The sequence below is a fragment of the Hoplias malabaricus genome, chromosome 15, assembly GCF_029633855.1.
Source record: "Hoplias malabaricus isolate fHopMal1 chromosome 15, fHopMal1.hap1, whole genome shotgun sequence".
NCBI classification, from domain to species: Eukaryota; Metazoa; Chordata; class Actinopteri; order Characiformes; family Erythrinidae; genus Hoplias; species Hoplias malabaricus.
The window spans coordinates 145,001-152,500 of record NC_089814.1 but is presented as its reverse complement, the minus strand read 5'-3'; positions in this window follow the sequence as shown (position 1 = coordinate 152,500).

The window sequence follows — 7,500 nt, the reverse complement described above, 5'->3', positions numbered from 1 at the left end:
AGATGACGAGGCACCAATAAGGGAATGTTTGGGTTGATGGAACGAGACATGATCTAATAATGGTGTACGTGACTGGGGTCCTATATATGGCTTGGATTTGTTCAATAAATTCAAGAGATAAGAGAGAATCTTTGACTGTCTGTCTTATTCCTCTCTTCTCCTCAAAGAATTCTTTGAGCGTCGATCTTTCTTCCTGGTGATACTTAATCATTAATTTTAAGTTTGCCATAATAATTAACATTCCCTAATCAGAAGCCCTGGATGAACAGAGAGGTTCGCACTCTGCTCAAAGCCAGAGATGCTGCCTTCAGATCAGGACGCCGGGAAGCATACAGCTTGGTCAGAGCTAACCTGAGGAGAGGAATAGCTATAGCCAAGCACTGCTACAAACGCCGGTCCTGATTCACAAAAAAAACAAAAGCAGATGCACATAAATGGAAAAACCTAATGCGTACAAAAGAAGGGCAAAAAACAAGACTGGTGGTCTGAGATTTCTTACCATGGCATCCCTCAGCATAGAAGCGCTCAGGGTACGAGCGTCCTTTGTACCGCCCACTGGAGTTCCTGGCAATATGAAGAGACTAATAGCTATATCCAAGCACTGCTACAAACGCCGGATTGAGGAGCACTTTACCTCCTCTGACCCTCGGCGTATGTGGTAGGGAATACACACCCTGACTGACTATAAACCAACTAGCTTTGTTCCATGTACCAACAGTGCTTCACTCCCTGATGAGCTGAACAACTTTTACACTCGTTTCGACCAGATGATATTGATATCTTCAATAAACGATCCTCCACCGACGACAACCCACTTGTACTTTCCACTTCGGACGTCAGTCGCATGCTGAGCAGAGTGAATGCACGGAAGGCAGCTGGCCCTGATGGTGTACCTGGCCGTGTGCTAAGAGCTTGTGCTGTGGAACTTGCGGGTGTCTTCGCTCTCAACAGCACTACACACTGCACTAACCCACCCCGCTTGGAAGCATAAGGAAGCATAAAGTAATCTAAATCTCCCTGGTAGGCGGCTGCGTTGACCTTGGACCTCAGAAAATACAGTGGACCCACACCAGCAGATGACATGGGACCCCAAACCGCCACTTACTGTGGAAACTTTACAGGGTACCTCGAGCAATGTGGATTCCGTGCCTCTCCTCTCTTCCTCCAGATTCTGGGACCTTGATATCCATAGGAAATGGTCCTTGGTCTCCCAGGACCAAGATGGCGTCACGATCACACTGCGAGGCTCAGCGTCTTACCGGTTTTAGTGATGTTATACTTCTGTACTTAGCTATCTGCAGTTTTCTTGCGCAAATAACTCTTGCGAACTACAGTTACGACAGACAGACACTTTTGGAAATTAACATTCACTGCACAAACACCGGATTCAGCATTGGTTCGACTTTAACCAGCTTCAAAACAACACCCCACCCCCATCTTGGACTTTCCGATCATCTTTCTTTGTTCCTGCTTCCCAAATACACTCCAGTCATGCAGAGGATTAAGCCTTCAACCAGAACTGTAAAGTTCTGGATGGATGGGGCTGACTCCTTCCTTCAGCAACAGTTCCAGCACACCGACTGGAGTGAGTATGCTGCCCGAGCCTCCACAGGCTCACACATCCACTTGGACACCTACACTAACTCTGTCCTGAAACACATCAACAACTGTGTGGACTGACTTTGACTGTCTGTCTTATTCCTCTCTTCTCCTCAAAGAATTCTTTGAGCATCGATCTTTCTTCCTGGTGATACTTAATCATTAAATTTAAGTTTGCCATAACAATTAACATTCCCTATTCAAATGCCCTGGATAAACAGAGAGGTTCGCACATTGCTCAAAGCCAGAGATGCTGCCTTCAGATCAGGACGCCGGGAAGCATACAGCTTGGCCAGAGCTAACCTGAGGAGAGGAATAGCTATAGCCAAGCACTGCTACAAACGCCGGTCCTGATTTACAGAAAAAAGAAAAGCAGATGCACATAAATGGAGAAACCTAATGCATACAAAAGAAGGGCAAAAAACAAGACTGGTGGTCCGAGATTTCTTGGCATGGCATCCCTCAGCATAGAAGCGCTCAGGGTACAAGCGTCCTTTGTACCGCCCACTGGAGTTCCTGGCAATATGAAGAGACTAACAGCTATAGCCAAGCACTGCTACAAACTCTGGATTGAGGAGCACTTTACCTCCTCTGACCCTCGGCGTATGTGGCAGGGAATACACACCCTGACTGACACTGACACACCCATCTCAGTTACCTCCATCGTGTATATTTGTAATATTGTACTATAGTGAGAAAGGTTTATTCTATTTTATTTCACTCAGCATGTAGCCAGATAGGCTATTTACTTTGGTGCAGTTTATTATATAAAGTTTATGCACTTTATTAACAAGTTTTCCAGTGTCTGCAGTCATCTTTCTCTAAAACTCACACAAAGACATTATTTGAACTATAATTCCAAAACACCTCAAGTCTGCCTCCTTTGTACTAATTTTGGATTGTTTTCTCACTGATGATTTGTCAAAATAGCTAAAGTTCAGATTTTAAGTAAATTTGCCTTTTGAAAAACTGCCTCCTTTGTACTAATGTAGGATTGTTTTCACAGTGCAAAAAGTGGCATATTGATTAGTCAAAATAGCTCTGATATGTTGTAACCTTATTTTAAGTAGTTTTTGTCTTTTGAAAAACTGCCAATAGGTAAAGATATTTTTACATAAATTTATACAAAAAACAACCCTCAGCTACTTGTAAAAAGGACATTTTTACTTAAACATTTAAAAACCCAAGTAAAAGAATATTATCAGGACATTTTTTCTTGTTTTAAGTCAAAATATCTCACCCCATTGGCAAAGTGTTTTTCTTGACAAGTAAATATGACTCAAATTAAACTTAAATACTATTTTTGAGCAATTTTTACTTAACTGAATTTTTTATTTATATTTCTCAAGGTTTTTGTAGGTTTCACATCAAATAATACTGCATTAGATCAACAAATATAAACTAAAAAGCTTAAATAATTCTTTATTGTGTGTATTCTAAATAAACAAGTATTATTTCATTATATTTTTGAAAGATTATAATAATAATTATCAGCAGCTGAGAAAACTGCCAAAGTACCAAAATATTTTTTATTTGTTGAGACTGTTGCCCTAAACTAAACTCCTGAAAGTCTGTGCCTGCTGTGACTCTCAGAGCTTTGTCAGTCAACACAGTTCACACTATCACCCATCCCCCCGTTTTAGCACCTAGTAGTGGCTTAATGTACATAACAAAATGTGGCCTAATGGGTTGCAAATTACCCCAGCACTGCCATTTGGCAGCCTCTGGTAGAAAAAGGGGGTATATGAAAATCCTGATAGTTCTAGTGTTGACATTCTGACTGGTGTTCGCTCAGAAGCTTTTAAATTTTTCGCTTCCACCTTAAGTAATGCAGCAGTAACATTAGCTAACTTGAAAATTTGAAAGTAAGGCGTTCGGACAAGAGTTTCAGAAGGGCAGGCTGGCTCACTGTGGTTACGTGTTTGTCGGTTTACTGGCATTATACATATATCAAAGATAGTTGGAAACTTTGTGAAAGGACGTTTGTGTTGCCTTATCAAAGTAGCCAACACTTTAAAAATGTTAATGTCTATGGATGTTGGGCATGTTAAAAGTATTAAAAACATTACAAAACACTTCAACGAATGATAAATATATACGCCATCCCAATCCCAATATATTTGCCTGTAATGGAATATATTGGAATCGGGACGTTCCGGGAGCCACCTGGTGGATTGATGCAAAAGTGCGGGTAAAAGGCCCAAACTTTGAGGATTTTTAGCTCTCACCACGTGTGCCCAGGACCCGACCCCGGGCTCTGCAAAGTAAATCGTCTAGGGGGCGCCGCGCGCTAGGCCGATAAGGTCCACCAAGCGGCGTATCATATATGTGGATTGGGATGGTGTGGTACTACGAAGAGGTAAGCAACTGCTATTTTGTCCACTAAATGGCTTTTCGGAACTAAGACCCCACCACCACCTGTTAGGTCTAAATGGAATTGTGGACCCATTTGTGGCCACATACTTATATATGTTAAGATAGGATAAATCTCCTTCAAAATTATATTGAACAAAAAAATCTGAATTAAAAAAGGGCTTTTTTCAGCAGTAAATTCAGTGGTGGTTGAAGTGAGGGGTATATATATCTATGTTTGTGTGCGCTTTTAAACGTATTTATGTTTATATAAATATTATGTTTGTATAATGTTTATACAAAATCTCATAAACATTGTTCAGAACATTAAACACTGGAATTGTTTCCGTTATTTGGTAAGTTAAGGCTTTATGTTGTTTCAGCAATAACGCCATACACCAGTTGGTGGCAGTAAAGCATCATGATTCACGAAATACACAAACTTAACGTGTTAACACGTTCATAACGCGTCAATACCTTAACGTGTTAACACGAAATTATACGCTACGTGTCAACACGGAGAATCCAACACGTTTAGAGCATAATTTAAAACAAATGAAAAAAAAACAGAGGAATTCAAGTTTATAAAGTGTATTGGACTAAAAACAATAAGCTTGTAGCCTACTTAGTGTATACTCAAATACCTACATGCAAAATTGAGCCATGCTTTGGTACTGCGTTCTTATAATGTTTTTTGTGAATTGACTACACTCGGCTCAGAGTCACAGTCAGAAAACAGCGTTGGCCCACAGCAGGCTCAGTGTCACTTTTCTGAGTGTTCTTCGTCAGTAGTCATGGGGGTCCAGGTGTAAGGAATGTCGTTGGTCTCTAAGCGTATTGGATTTGACCATGTTTTTTATGAGATTTTGTATTAACATTATACATATATAAATACGTTTAAAAGCACACACACACACACACACACACACATATATATATATATATAAACCCCTCACTTCAACCACCACTGAACTGCTGAAAAAGCCCTTTTTTAATTCAGAATTTTTTGTTCAATTTCATTTTGAAGGAGATTTATCCTCTCTTAATTTATATATAGAAGTAGATACACATAATTAAATAAAACATGAGTAACTTAATGTATCGTTAAACATACAATACGTTTACAGAAAGAGGAGGATCTGGAAAGTTAATTTCACCATGGGTTTGTATTGACACTGTATTGTTTAGCAGTATGCTATTAAAAGAATGCACATAATTTATCAATGTCAAATCTCAGTATGTGTCACACACATAGTGTGAGAGAATAGTGATGTTTGTTTGATATACAATTATGAAAAGCTTTAGAGCATGTTATGAATGAAGTTATATAATAATATGCATGTTTACAAATTTTAAGGTACTAAACACCAGAGGTTTTTTATTGTGAAAAATTAACTTCCAGTTGCTATGGGGATCAGCTTACTAATATTGCTGTCTTCACACTGCTCACGTAGGGCTCAACGTAGCCATAGGTCAGTGCTTCGCTCACTATGTTATGAATAATTCAGATGAAACGTAGGGACTACGTTCACAAAGGATTTATGTTTCGTGTCAGCTACAGTGTGTGATGTAAATCCAATCATGAATATGTAAGTAGGCCCGTATGGATTAGTTAAATGCTGTTTTAACTACAGTAACTGAAAAATATCACTGGTGAACGAGACAAAATACATATTCAATTATAACTGATATCACAACAAAAATATAGAATTAGAAACAGTACATAAAAACCCAAACAAAGTGTAGTGTAGCGAAACTGGTGGACTCTCTCTTTGTCTGTGTGTAGATGGATATAATCTCGGTGTGGGGACTAAAACTTGTTTACAGACTCACATTTTTAGTTATACAAATACACGCATTTTTGTGTGTGTACGATTGTTTACATGTGTAAGGAAGAGACGTTATAAAAAATAACTAAATACTCTATAAAGGACTTAAATCCAGGATAATAAGTCTGAATTAATGAAGACACGGCCCCTGTGCATAACTCGTGCGGGAGTTTAAATATCATTTGATTAGAATACAACACTTTTCATGTGTTTAATGAATATATTTTTTGTTAAATATTGGTTTTAATCATAACATAAATGTGTCGCTTTGTCAGTTAGCAAAGTTACATCAGCCAGTAATGTTAAGCTACAGCCCGGTCTCACACCTACTCGTGATATAGTAATCTGCAATTCGTGACATATCGCATATTTTCAGCATGAATTGCAGTCTCCTATATATGTGACTATATCACAAGTAGGTGTGAGACCAGGTTGTAAGCTATCACTACCTCGGGATGTAAAGGTCTTCCATGTGTCTTAGCAAATTACAAATAATTAAAATAAATGTTTTACAGTTACTGAAAGACATCTACGAAGAAATGTACTGCTTAAATATAATATATAACACTTGTGTCAAATATATTGCAATTGGGATGGTTAAAGTAAAGACTTATACATTTTGGGAAAACATTTTATATAGTTAAAAAAAATACATGTTTCCATACAGCCCAAGTCCCTCTGATCCTTTTTCTGTAATTAGAAGTGTAAAATTCTACTGTCAAAAACCCATATATGTTTTTGACTGGAATATATTGGAAGTTGGATTATCAGATCTTGGCTTAGGAGTGAAATATCTTCAAAGTAAGACCAGTTTCGTCTAAGTCTGAGTGTCATCAACTCAGGGTGTGAGTTTGGAGATGATTGGAGGACATAAATTTTTTCACTTAAAAACAACTCATAGGGGGACCCCTTTTAGTTTTTTTGAGTGAAAATATTTATTCTCTCCAATCTTCTCCAAACTCACACGCTGAGTAAGATAGACCCAGACAAAGATAGACCCGTTTGTAAAAACCTCTTATGTTGTTCTGAAGCTGAGATCTGATAATCCTACTTCCAATATATTCAAGTCAAAAAAAAATATATGGATTTTGGACAGTAGAATTTTACAACTCCAAAGACAGATATGAGATCAGGGAGTCATGGGATATATGGCTAAATGTATTTTTAGACATTACAATTATGTTTTCCTAAAACGTGCTCTGATGACAATATGTAGTGATGGGACACCATCCCACTTTGAACATATTTGACACAATATATATGGTAATTGAACAAGCATCCCACTTACAATATATTTGAAGCCATAAGGATGTATGGTAATTGGACAACCATCTCATTTCCAATATATTTGACACCATCAGGATATAGGGGAATTGGACAACTATCCCACTTACAATATATTTGACACCATCAGGATGTATGGGAATTGGACAACCATCCCACTTCCAATATATTTGACACCATCAGAATATATTGCAATTGGACAACCATCCCACTTCCAATATATTAGACACCATCAGGATAACCATCCCACTTCCAATATATTTGACACCATCAGAATATATTGCAATTGGACAACCATCCCACTTCCAATATATTAGACACCATCAGGACAACCATCCCACTTCCAATATATTTGACACCATCAGAATATATTGCAATTGGACAACCATCCCTCTTCCAATATATTTGACACCATCAGGATGTATGGGAATTGGAC